This window comes from Lagenorhynchus albirostris, chromosome 6, assembly GCF_949774975.1.
Source record: "Lagenorhynchus albirostris chromosome 6, mLagAlb1.1, whole genome shotgun sequence".
Taxonomy (NCBI): Eukaryota; Metazoa; Chordata; class Mammalia; order Artiodactyla; family Delphinidae; genus Lagenorhynchus; species Lagenorhynchus albirostris.
The window spans coordinates 45796195-45809820 of NC_083100.1; the positions used below are offsets into that span (position 1 = coordinate 45796195).

At 37.1% G+C, this 13626-nt stretch overlaps 1 protein-coding gene and 1 non-coding gene across 4 annotated transcripts in view; one reads left to right on the top strand and one right to left on the bottom strand.

Moving 5' to 3' along the window:
* GULP1 (GULP PTB domain containing engulfment adaptor 1) overlaps positions 1 to 13626 on the bottom strand; it is a 268642-nt gene that overhangs the window by 214233 nt on the left and 40783 nt on the right. The gene's annotated exons all lie outside the window — the stretch shown is intronic.
* Positions 10884 to 10987, top strand: LOC132522545 (U6 spliceosomal RNA). The gene has a single exon (XR_009541283.1). It is a non-coding gene; the product is annotated as a U6 spliceosomal RNA (small nuclear RNA).

Here is a 13626-nt window from a genome sequence, read left to right on the forward strand (position 1 = left end):
TTGTGCTTCAAAGGTCAACATCAAGAAACCCATAGGATGGCAGAAAATATTTGCAAATCATACATCTGATAAGAGAACAGGTCAATTAAAAACTGAACAAAGGATCTGAACTGACATTTCTCCAAAGAAGATATACAGATGACCAATAAACACTTGAAAAGACGTTCAATATCATTAGTCATCAGAGAAATGCAAATTAAAGTCACAAAGAGATACTACTCCATGCCCTTTAATGTAGCTAAAATAAACAAGATAGACATTAAGAATTGTTGGCAACAATAAGGTGAAATTAGAAACCTCAAACATAGCTGGTGTGATTATAAAATGGAATGGCCACTTTGGGAAACAGTTTGGCAGGTCCTCAAAATACTAAACACAGAGTTACCATATGATCCAGTAATTCTACTCTGAGGTATATATCCAAGAGGATTGAAAACATATGTCCACAGACAATAATTATACACAAATGTTCTCAGCAGCATTATTCAAAATAAACAAAAAATAGAAACAACCTAAATGCTTGTCAATAGAAAAATGCATAAACAGATTATGGCACATTAGAACGATACATTTGTAGAGATTTTGTTTCTTTGGAAAGTGGAAGTTTCAAAAAAACAACAAAACTTTGAATGCATTCTGCATTAATTTATTTTTTTAAGATAAAATGTAAACAAGTTTTATTTTTGAGATAGACTTTAATATTTGCCTTTTTGGTGTATCAGAAAGTTTCAGTAATTTCCATCTATTATTGAGAAACAGGTATTAAATTTCAATATTTGCAAAACTGGTTGATACTCAGGCAACTATTGCTTGTGATTATTTATTAATATACAATAATGCACAGTCATACAAGATGTTACCAGAGGGGAAGCTGGGTGTTGGGTACATGGAAATTCTTACTAAATTCGCAACTCTTCTAACACCATAATTATTTCCAAAATAAATTTAAAAAAAATCATATCTCCTCATTTTCAAGTATTCTGATGATGTTGTTTCAGATATGACTGGAAAACCAATTCAAGACTAAGCTTTTATCTAAAACCTCCTTCTTTTCCCACCTCTACAGAACAAGAATTGCTGTTTATACAAATGAATGTTTACCCTACATTAACCACTGAGTAACATCAGTATGATACTACATGCAAATCATGAGGCAAGATTCATAGCATACTCTAGCAATCACTGAATGGACTACATGTTCCAGCGGAAGCTATTAGTTGGTAAAAGCAGCACGTGGGCTAATGTCCCAGTCAATAGTTACACATTTGACCAGATAACTTCCTCATGATGGGTATGACCCGTTAACTATTAAAAGCAGATTATTGCACAACAATGTGTTCAGCATTTTTCTTAGATATATTTAAAAGTAATATCAGAGAAATAGTTATATAATATTGATAGATCCATAATATATCTTTTAACGGTTTCATTAAAATAAGTATCCTTAAGAACAAGTTTGTTGGCGCTTTCCTGGTGGCGCAGTGGTTAAGAATCCACCTGCCAACACAGGGGACACGGGTTCGAGCCCTGGTCCGGGAAGTTCCCACATGCCGCGGAGCAATTAAGCCCGTGCGCCACAGCTACTGAGCCTGCAGTCTAGAGCCCGCGAGCCACAATTACTGAAGCCCGTGTGCCACAACTACTGAAGCCTGTGCGCCTAGAGCCTGTGCTCCACAACAAGAGAAGCCACTGCAATGAGAAGCCCGTGCACCGCAACGAAGAGTAGCCCCCACTCGCCGCAACTAGAGAAAGCCCGCGCGCAGCAATGAAGACCCAACGCAGCCAAAAATAAATTAATTAATTTAAAAAAAAAGAACTAGTTTGTCAAGTGCTGTATAAATTGATCATGTGTTTCTCAAACATTTCATAATGAATCACTTCTATAGTGAATTTTATGTCCTTTGGTATCTATTACATCTAGAATATTTCCAAAGGAAAATCATATACTGACTCCAATTGATAACAAGTTCCAAGATTCACTTCAATAGATACTATCTGTTTTAATTCTCCAATATAAAAAACAAACAAACAAAAACCCTGTGAGAAGAACCGGTCATTGATTGGACACTAAAATTACCCATGTGCCAATTAAAAGCATGAATATATTTAGTCCATTGACTTTTTTGAGGGTATTTAGATAACTGTATTATGTAATACACTGTTTCTGATAGTTAGTTTACTGTAATGCGAAGTTATAAGAGCCACAGAGAAGAAAAACTCATGTGTAAAGAGCCTAAAGAAGCAGTACAACATTACACAGAAGCTCCAACTGTCCTTGGGTCAGTTCACCTTGGTTTGAGTCATGACTCACTTACCAGTCATGTACACTTGGATAAGTTACTCAACCACTTCTCAATATTATCAACCGCAAAATCCAAGTAATAATAGCTATAGCATGGGATAGTGTTGAAGATAAACTACCTGTAAATTTCTGAACTCCATGCCTGGTGCATAACAAGCCCTCAACATGTCAGCTTTTATTACTAACATTTATGAGCCTCAATTTCCTAATCTGGGATAATACAGTAGCAACGCCTCCTCTGCCTATGGGTCACCCATGATGTGAATCAAAAGCAATAATGCTGATTATAGTGTTTTATAAAGAACAAGCACTGCACAAACGTAAAACATTCTTTAATACTATGATTTATCAAATACTCACTATGGATTATGAGGGCTGTCCAAAAAAATCTACAAGCCTTGTCTCGTTTGTTTTTGCTTTTTTTAAGACTCTGTTATTACTCTTCATTAGAATTTTGTGTACACTTGAGTCTAGCAGCCACTAAATAACTACTTTGCTAAACATTTGGAGGCATTAATCGACTCCTCGGGAAGTCCCATTGACCTGAAGATTTTTGCATTGCCTTTGAAAATTCCTTTTGGGCTCAAGCCAACCATCCCATTATAACACAACTGATCATCACATGGATTTACCTGATCTCAGATCAAGCCCTCTTAAACAATGTTATCATCTTGAACAATAGAAGCCTGATAAACCACTACTAGGACCAGGGCCTATAAAACAGGGGTTATTTCTATTCTAGGTGTCAAGGTTAAAAAGAATTTCCACTCCATGTGATTCAGATAGGTGTATTAAATCATGACTCTGAAAAAAAAAAATAGGCCACATTAAAACCCTAATAAAGAACACCCTCAAAGCAGGAATGATCCCTAATCACAACATGTGCTATGGCTTTAGCCTGTAAATTCCAAAGAGCAGGAATAAGAACCTCATAGTTGTTTTCATAGAACATCTGACAGAGTGACACATTCAATATATTCAAGTAATATTAAGGTTATTGCTATTCACAAGGGTGTGAAAGGATGAGGGGGAACACTGTTTCAGGAAGAGTGAATAGGACCACGGTATATCAATTTCCTCTCCTCTTCTATAATTTCTACTCTCTTTTACTGGCTTCTTTATAAATACCGTCACATCTATTTCACCTGAAATAAAATCCTATCTCCACTCTATCCCTTTCCATTCACAGCTAACCTTTTTGAAAGAGTGGTCTACACACAATATTCGTATTTTCTCATGTCCCACATATCATTGAAACCACAGCAATTCCGTGTTCCTTCACTATTCTACCCTGCTTCTTGTCCCCTGAGATAAGCTCCCTCTCACTGTCTCCATGGGATCAAACAAGTTAGTTGAGGTGTAGTGAAGTTTCTTAGAGGGATGTGAAAGAATGGGTAAAGTAAAAAAGGATCTTGAAAACCATTTTACGGCGTGCTGTTGTGACAGCAGGGGCAACTTGCAAATAGAGTAAATTGCTTAGCAGAGTGGTGTGATGCTAATGATTTAGGAAAAGAGCCTTGCATAACTGAAGAGAGGAAAGGAGGTACATCTGCTTCACAACTAGCACTCTAAACAGGTCATGAAAACAAAAAGAAAAGTTTTCAAAACCATACTTAGTAAGCAAAAAGGATATTTTCGGCACAGCTTCTTAAAGTACATAATCTGAGGTTTTTAAGAATGCAGATATTTACAGCATTGCTCAGGGTTTTGGCAAAAAAATTTTATTCATGAAAATCAGATCCTAATTGTTTTTATAATAATGAAGTCATACTTTTTTTTAAGGTATCGAAGCTTATTTTGCAAAGACATATCTGTTTAAATAAACTGATATTAAACTAAATGTGTTTATGTGTGTATATGTATACAAATGATATCATGCAATAAGCACAACTTTAAACTATCCAAGACCATCACATCTATATTTGTGTCTGACTTACCATGTTCAAGTGAGATGACAATGGCCACCCAGGAAAAGACCACCCAAGAACAGCACAGTTACACAAGTAGGTGATCCAGTCCTCACTGAAATGCTCTCTCAGGACCTGAAATCAATGCTGGAAATTTCTCTCCCCTTATCTCCAGCCTGTGAAACAAACGCCAGGAAACTGATAGTTTCTCAACCACACAAAACAAACAATCACTTACCTTATCATGAATCCTTCTACTATCTTGTCCTTTGAAATTGGCTCAAATCTAATTTCGTCTGCAAATCCTTTCTCCTTGAATCTTGTGTGAACCTTTATAGTACTTTTAAAGCTCAATTTGATGAGTAGAGGTTCTCAAAACAGAGTTCCACTTAACCAGTTCACCACTCACCAGACTAACTGAAACTCTCCATTAAAGTGTAAACCACACTAACTGCTGCCTGTGGCTAAGTGGACACTTAGAGCTACTAGACTTTGCCCTACGTGCATTTAAGCAGTTCTGTTCCCACCAATTCTGCTACATGCTTACTGTGATGAAAATTGTTGGCTGCCTAACAAGCATCTACTTCCTCATTCCTCCTTCCTAATAAAACCACAACTTAGTCAGGTATTCACTCCCATGTCACATTAGATGTGGGCAACACAGCTTTAAAAAGATCAAGATGAAATTATTACAGTTTAGAAGGAATGTGCATGTATATAGGTGCCCCTAAGTTCTCCCTCCCATTCGATGAATTAATCATTGGGATGATCTGTCATGGGTTTTCTTTACATAAGAAAGTCTTTCTAGAACTCCAGTCAGCAGACTCAAAGGAAAGACCTTAACTTACTTGAAAAATTTGACAAATAAATAATTTGTGTAAGCTTTACATTAAAATAAGATAGTTTAAGTAGACATGCATCTTTTTTATAATTATGCTACTTTAACCATCTTTTGCTGATACCTTATCAGCAATACTCCTGGTTATTGTTCACTTCGCATCTCCTCCCTAATATGCCACTTAATGGATTAAAAACAAATCAAAAATTTCTAAGTTTGTGTCAAAAATACACATTGATTGCTCTAAACATGTCATCACCTATCATCCTTGGTTCCTTCCTTTTTTTATCTCCAGAAGTTTGCTCAAAATTTGATTTCCACGTTTCTTCAGGAATCAGCCGCTCCAAGGCTCTTAGCAATCTGCTTGCTGAGATCATCTCCACATTCGTTTTGTTCTCTAGAAGTTTTTTTGGTTTTTGTTTTTCTGTTCCATTCTGCAGAGGTAGAGAACTTCTAATATGCTAAGAATGGAATCCAGATTTCTTGATGTCCAGTTTGGCTTTTCTCTTTTAGATGCCCCAAATGTTGGTCGATTATCAAGTATTATTACATCTTCTTTGTCAGGTCAATCTTTTGAATTCAATATCTCTTCACTAAATCTAGTGCTAATATTCCATGTCATGTTAATAAGGGCTTTGGGGTAAGAATCAGGAAACCTCACTGAAATGTATATATTTTTACCATTTGGATAGAGTCTCTTAACAATAATTTCAATTTCAAAGTTTCAGGAAATAACTGAAAAATGACAATTTGCACATATTTTTACTAGTGAAGCAGCAGAAAGAAAACAAAATTTAAGTCTAAAATCTTTGGGGAATATCTTGGTATTGAGATAATGTACATAAAATAACATTCTCATACTAAAATACACTTAAAACTTAGTAATCAGTGAACTGAGATGGTCTGAAACTAAAGTTTGCATTGTACTTGTACTCTTTTACCTGCTTCCTTAATACAAATGTTCAAAATAAGTAGTGGGTCAAAAAGTGGCCTCCAAAAAGGTATGTCCAAATCCTAACCTCTGGTACCTGTGAATATAACCTTATTTGTTAATAGGGTCTTGGCAGATGGTAATTAATTCAGTTAAAAATCTAAGATGAGATCATTTTGGATTTGGGGTGGGCTCTACAGCCAATGACCAGTGTCCTTATAAAACAGAGGGAAATTTGAGACGCAGAAAGACAGACAGAATGTCATGTGAAGATAGAGGTCGAGACCGGAGTAACAAAGCTACAAGCCAAGGAATGCTAAGGATTGCCAGCTGTTACCAGAAGCTAGGGACACGCCGGTAACTGATTTTCTCTCAGAACTTCCAGAAGGAATCAACCCTGCCAACACATTGATTTTGGACTTCTTTGGCCTCCAGAACTGTGAGAAAATATATTTCCATTGTTTTAAGCCACCAAGTTTGCGATACTTGCTATGGTAGTCCTAGGGAAATTAATACAATATGATTACCTATATGCATTTATACATTTTCATTTAAACCCTTTCCACTTCAAAAATAGACTTCCTGACCATTATAATAAAAATTTGATGTGCCTGCTCATATAGCTGAATAGAGGAGCACACAGAAAGAGGTAGAAAAAAAAAAAGTTTAGAAAAAAGCCTAGACTAAAATAATTGCTATAAAGAACTAATATGGTATAGTAAAGACCATAGGTTCTAGAGTTAGAATGGCAAGTTCTATTCTTAATTCTATCATTTTTCATTTATATGAACTTGGGCAAGATATTTAACCTCTCTGAGCCACAGTGACCTACCTCATCTGTATAACAAAAGATAGCAGCACTCTTTCTTATGCGGTTGTGAGAAAAATACAATAATCTTTGTTAACCACTTTGCACATTTCGAGGCACACAGTAAACTTTGAATAAGTATTGTCCGTTATTAACTGGAATTAAATGTTCATAATGGATCATCTCAAAATCAATCATTTAGAGCAGATATAAATTCTCATGAGACTCCCTGAGAAGGTAGCCTGTTCTCCTTTCTCTAGAGACAGTTGCTCTAATTTTAAAGAACCTCAACCACAAAACTGATGTTAATTTAAGTAAGATAATATTAAGAAATCTCCCAGTTAAGAAACAGTCATCGTCTACTTTTACCTAGGATCACCATTTGTTTCACTAACACAGAAAATGAAGAGTTTCTCGCCCCAAGTTATGCTTAATTGTGTTCCACCATTTCTTAAGTGGCCACCTTCTAAAGGCAACCCATGCCTTCTCCTGGCCTCTATGACCCTACATTATTCTAATACAAAAAATAATTATGCAAATCTCTGTCCAGTTCTTTTTAGGTTAATCAATATTAAATGACACTTGCACAAAATCCTTCTATAATTAATACTCAACATGTGAATAGTATTTCAGAGTACAGTCCACACTGGAACACTAGAGCATTCATTCCATCATAAAATCCTAATCCTATAAATGAAGCATTTATTTCTTTATTTACATATTCTCTTTGTTCAGGACACTGAAGCTCAGAGAAGTTTAGTGAATTGCCTAAGTCACAGGGTTATATTAGTCTAATATACGGTTTTCTTTTTATTATGAAAAAAATCATACATCTATAAAGTAACATAATAAAATAATAAACCATCATGTACCCATCACCTCGCTATGTTTATTTAGAAGATTCAATTTCTCAAAATCTCCCTACAAACACACATCTCTAGCTGTAATGCATAATTTTAAATGTGCATCATGCATTAAGACAAAAGGAGGAAGAGACAATCAGAAGACATATTCCAGAATGAAAATTTTCCATCCTAAGCATTTTGTCTCTAAACCCATAGAGACAAAGAACATCCCTAGGTAATAACATTCAAGGGACCATAAATGTATTCACCAAAAACTTACTGACAAAGCATGGACTAAGCATGAAGTTTCTGAAAATTCACTGGCAAAGGCAACACCTAAATATGTATAACCTAGTGATTAAATCTCACATAAAGACACTGAGTCAAAAATCTTTTCAATTGCTTTTCAATGTAAGGTACTCTTAAATGCGTATACTGGTATCATGGGAGATAAGGCCTTTAAACAAGAAAAATGGGATACCTCTTTCCCTATTTGTAACAATGAGCAATTCCCATTAAGGTAAACAACATGTGAAATATTTCCAGGAATCAATCACCATTTTTACCTACAGAGGTGTTGGAAGTGCAATTTTCTCTGCTAGTACAGTCATCGTGAAGAGCATTGCATCCAATGGACATATCAATGAAAAAGAAAACAAATTCAGCTACAAATAAAAGAATATATTCTAAGAAGGGACTTCCCTGGTGGTTCAGTGGCTAAGACTCCATGCTCCCAATGAAGGGGGCCCGGGTTCGATCCCTGGTCAGGGAACTAGATCCCGTGTGCCACAACTAAGAGTTCACATGCTGCAACTAAAAAAAGATCCCGCATGCCTCAACAAAGATTCCACAGGAGGCAACAAAGATCCCACCTACTGCACCTAAGACCTGGCACAGCCAATTAAATTTAAAAAAAGAATATATCCTAAGAAATAAAATTGGCATAAGTTAGTAAAGATTCAGAACTTCAACAGAGTGGAGAGATAGCCAGAGATGCAGAAAATGGAAAGCCATTTTAGAGAAGTAGCTACATTTTTAACAACCCTTCCGAGAATAGCCTGGCACAAGTGCAGGACAGATGGGGTTGGTGATAATTATAAACATATTTTCACCTTAGTTTTGCACAGCTATTAAGAACCACTTAAATTTTAGAAGCCTTTTCTCAGATGCAGCACAGTAGACCTCATAAAAGGCTAGTTACATATATTATTGAAATAATGACTACTAAACAGATACCAACAATTTCTCTTAAAATGCATATACATTTAAGATTGTGGTTAATAATTAAATACTTATTTAGCTTTACCAAAGGGGGGAGGGGGAGCTCTTAGTGAGCTGTCCAGGGTAATGTATCCCTCATCAATGATATGTCTAGGAGCCTGGAGAGATCTTAAGTCTAATGGGAAAGTAGCATCTTTGTACTACATCCTGATCTTTAAGTTAAGGAAGGTCAATAAAGAGGTTTCCAGAAGAAATAATTGAATAATTAGTCTGCCTACCCATGAAAGTCTGCAAAGAATAAAGTAGGCTTCTAAACCAGGAATACGTTTATAAATACTAGTTTTGCAAATAAAAATATGGGAAATAGGGTTTAGAAATAAGCAGTGTTCACATCTCCAGGTCATATCTGGCCACTAATTAGCCCAAGAATGTAAAGTTGAAATTAATCTCATAGATCTAATACTTAGATATAGGTAGTAAATCTCTCTGACCCTTATTTTCAAGTTGGGGTCATCGACACAGGGCTCTGAACTGCAAACAGAAATGCACTCTAGTAAATGTAAGTAAAAAGAAATTTAGGGGAAGGATATAAGAGATTCACAGAAAAACTGCATGATGGCTAAAGAACTAAGCTATGCAGTCAGAAACAGTACTGAAATAAGAGCACTGAATTGGCCCCGTGTGCTCAGCGCTGCCGCCATCACCAGACATTCTCACCAAAGTCCACTTTGCTAACTAGGATCTGTGCACCAGATGCTATTGAACATATTAGAAACTCTGCATGGCGGCCCCTGTAGATGAAATGTATCAGCCACCATCACTGCCAGATGGATTCCATGGTGCCTGTTTCTTGTCATTAATTTCCGATTGGAAGTCTTACCTGTGTGCATCTGATCAATAGAGCCTAGGTCCTATGCATGTGTCCTTGATACACAAGAGGCTGAAGAAGCAAGATTCTGGCTTCTATTCTGGGACCTTACTCATATGGAACGATTTTCCCAAACAGGTGAAAAGCAGCAAAGATGTTGAAAGAAGTACCCAAGATGTCAAAGGTATCAAAGATGTGAGAACATCACGATGGATTTCCGCGGAGTATCTGCACGCTGGCATTTGAGAAACAGTCTCTACCATTGACTGTAAATCCATAATCTGGACCTGCCAACCTCTCCTCTCATCTCCTTCCACTCTCCTCCCACCAGCCACACTGGTCTTTAGTGGTCCTCCAACATGCAGAGCTCTTCCGGCTTTAGGATTTCTGCCCCAAGCATCCCTCTGCCTAGAGCTCTGCGTCTCCAAATGTATTCATGACTGACTCCTGCTTTGCTCACAGCTCTCAACTTAAATGTCACTTCCTGAGGGGGACTTCCCTGACCACCCCATCCACGGATGTCCTCACCCTACTCCATCCACATTCCTCCTTGTCAGCCCATTCTATTTGCTTTACGGCACTGATCACTATTGGATTTTGTTTTACTTGTTTATTTTCAGCCTCAGTTGCCATAATTGCCATAATGGAAGCTCTCTGGGTCTATGGGTCCTGTCTGTCCTTTTTTTGCTGTTGTATCTTCAGCACCTAGAACAGTGTCTGGTTCACATTAGCCTTTCAAATATTTGTTGAATAATAAATGGACCCCTGCTATAGTTTATTTATTTTTTTGCTATAGTTTAATAGGTCCATCTTATAAATGTGGAGACAGAGGAAGAAAGGCTCCGTATATGAACACACAGCAAATTAATAATCAAAGGGCGAGTCCTTGATTCCTAACCATGCAATTTCCAGGAAGAGAAAGGTGCAGGCAGCTTCAACTGCTTCTTAAAGCAAGGGAGGCAGTAGGGAAGGGCAGAAAGAACACTGATTAGGAAAAAAGCATGAGTTCTATAATCATACACTTCTGAGTTCAAATTCGTGCCCCCAAACCTAATATAAGTCTCACAGATATTTCAAAGAATTAAATGTGACCATATATGTATATTATACATATACGTTATTTCTATAACACCTGACACGTGCAGGTACTTAACTGGAGGCCAGTGCTCACCTTGGCAGCACAGACACTAAAACTGTAACGATACAGAGATTAGCATGGCCCCTGCGCAAGGATGACACGCAAACTCATGAAGCATTCCACATTTTTCTACCATATATAAAATAGATAAACAACAAGGTCCTACTGTATAGCACAGGGAACTATATTCAATATCCTGTAATAAACCGTAATGGAAAAGAATATCAGATTATATATACATATAACTGAATCACTTTGCTGTTCACCAGAAACTAACACAACATCGTAAATCAACTACACTTCAAATAAAAATTTTAAAAATTGGAGACCATAAAAATGATTGTTAATTTATGACTAATGATCCATGTCTGAGTTCACGTTCTCTTAATAGTATGCTAAGAGAGACACATCTTAACATAATCTACATCAGAGTCTTCATTTACAAAATGAGAATGTTGATTCTTTCCCACAACTGAAATTTACTGGGAATCTGCTATACGCCAGGCATGTGTTACGCACAGGTTGAAGTCTCTAAATTTCTCTCCAGCTATCAATGCTGAGGGCATTTCAATCCATTATTGCCATCTCCAAAGATCATCTTGACACTGTAAACTAAGGGCAAAATCCGGCTATTATTTTCACTTTTCATTTACTTCCAAGAATTTATTGAGTCAAGCACTGTGCAAAGTTCTGGAGACACAGAAGCTATTGGGAAATAACCCCTGCCTTTAAGGTACTTACTGTTTCATGAGAGAAACAGACAAAAAGAAAATTAGCAATAATGTGATATATGCAAGATGCTATAGGAACCCAGACGAACGGTACCCAACGTAGAGTATAAGTTGGAAGAAGTGGTTCTGCGCAGAATCTGAGCTGAAGGAAGAGGAGGACTTAGCCAGGAATAGAAGAAGGGGTCAGACCTGCCCAGCAGAGAAAACAGCAGCTGCAAAGGCCCCGAGAAGAATTTAAGCACAACACTTCTAAGAAACCAAAAAGTTCAAGAGAGTAGGGTCACAAGAGTCTCCAAAAGACAGAATTTCACAAAAGGATCTGTCCCCAACCCCCTTCAAGAGCCCTAGAGCTACAAATGATTAATTGTCCTTAATTACTTTGCTTTTCTCAAAAAAGAGAAAGAAACTCTTCCTTTAATTATTAGAGTACCTCTCCAGTCTGGCACTAATCCTCAGTTTGGAGTTTGGAGTTATCATTTTTAAAATATATACATGTGTTTTCAAATTATATTTTCATTGAAGCTCAATTTTATGTTTCTTTTTTTTTATTCCCTTCATATTAGCAAATTTTCTTAAAGGAATTGACCTTTGAGTCTTTGTGCCCAAAATGCCTTCAAGTCACCTTCCTTGGGCAATTTTTCTAATTCCTCCAAGCAGCATCTTTCATTTCCTCCCATAAAGTGACAACACTTTCTACATTACTTCCATTACAGCGCTCAGCAAAGTGCCTTTTAATAAGTTTTCTTCTTGCTAGACTGAGCTTCTGGAGGGAAGGTTTTGTGTTTGTATCCCAAACATGGTCTTTTTTTTTCCCTAATAAACACTTTTAATTTTAGAAGAGCTTTAGATTTACAGAAAAGTTGCAAAGGCAGTACAAATAACTCCCTAGGGATCTTTTTAAAATTCAGATTCTGATACAGCCGGTCCAGGAAAGTCCAGATAGTCTGTGTTTCTAACAAGTTTCCAACTCATGCAAATGTGGCTGGTGCAGGGACCACGATTTGATAAGGGATGAGTGTCAGACAAATTGGGACAAAGGTTCGCAACCCTGGCTGCAAATTAGAATCATCTGGGAATGTGTTTTGTTTGTTTTTAAAATGGCATTGCTGGGAGGTACCCACCTCCAGAGATTCTATTCTAATTCATCTGCCCTAAACCCAGGAATCCATATTTCAAAAAAGCTTTTCAGGTGAATCCAATGTGCAGCCAGAGTCAAAACCCACTTGTCCTCCTAAATTGTCAGAACCTATATCTTAGCAGGCTCTCTGTTTCTTTCTCTGTAAACCGGAAATAAACACAAGTACCTGGTAAGGTATTACTGAGACTGAACAAAACAGCGAAAGTCAGCACCAAATTCAGTGCTTATTAAATTCTAGGTGCTTGAAAATGTTAATTACAAATTCTGACAGGCAAAAGGACACGTAAATACACATTTCTCACCAATAAACCTTCGAGAACATTCTTCCTAAACTGTCTTCCCAGAGTTAGACTGCTCTCTGATCTCCAGCTGTCATGTAAAAGGGCAGGAGTTCAGGGTGTTAGGGTAGAGTCACCATAGAAATCTGCTAGTCTTTAGGGAATGCGGTCTAAGTATCCTTTGATTAATTCAGCAGGCCTCACAGCTGAGCCTGGAGTCCCTGCCCATGCAGGACAGAAACAGCTTTGTATGAGGACAGTCCACAGGGTGGCTAGATGGGTCTAAGCTGTTTATTCCAGAACAATGAGTGGTCACATCCGAACTGCAGCTGGTCTTGAGGAGAGATCTCAGAGAATCTTCTGGTTTCAAACCACTGTTCATAGGCTTGAGGGGAAAGCTCCCAATAAAATTCAAAGAGTGATATATGGTCATTAAAATTCAAGCCAAAGGACACTAGCACTTGTGAAAAAAAAAAAAAAACCTACAAGTCTTCTACATCTTCTAATATACAGCTCCCCTTCTCCAACTGTAAAGAACATAAAAGTAATTCTACTTTCAGCAGACACTGAAGGTTAAAGGGTTACCTTTTTTTTTTTATGTTCCTCAATCAACTGTTTTTA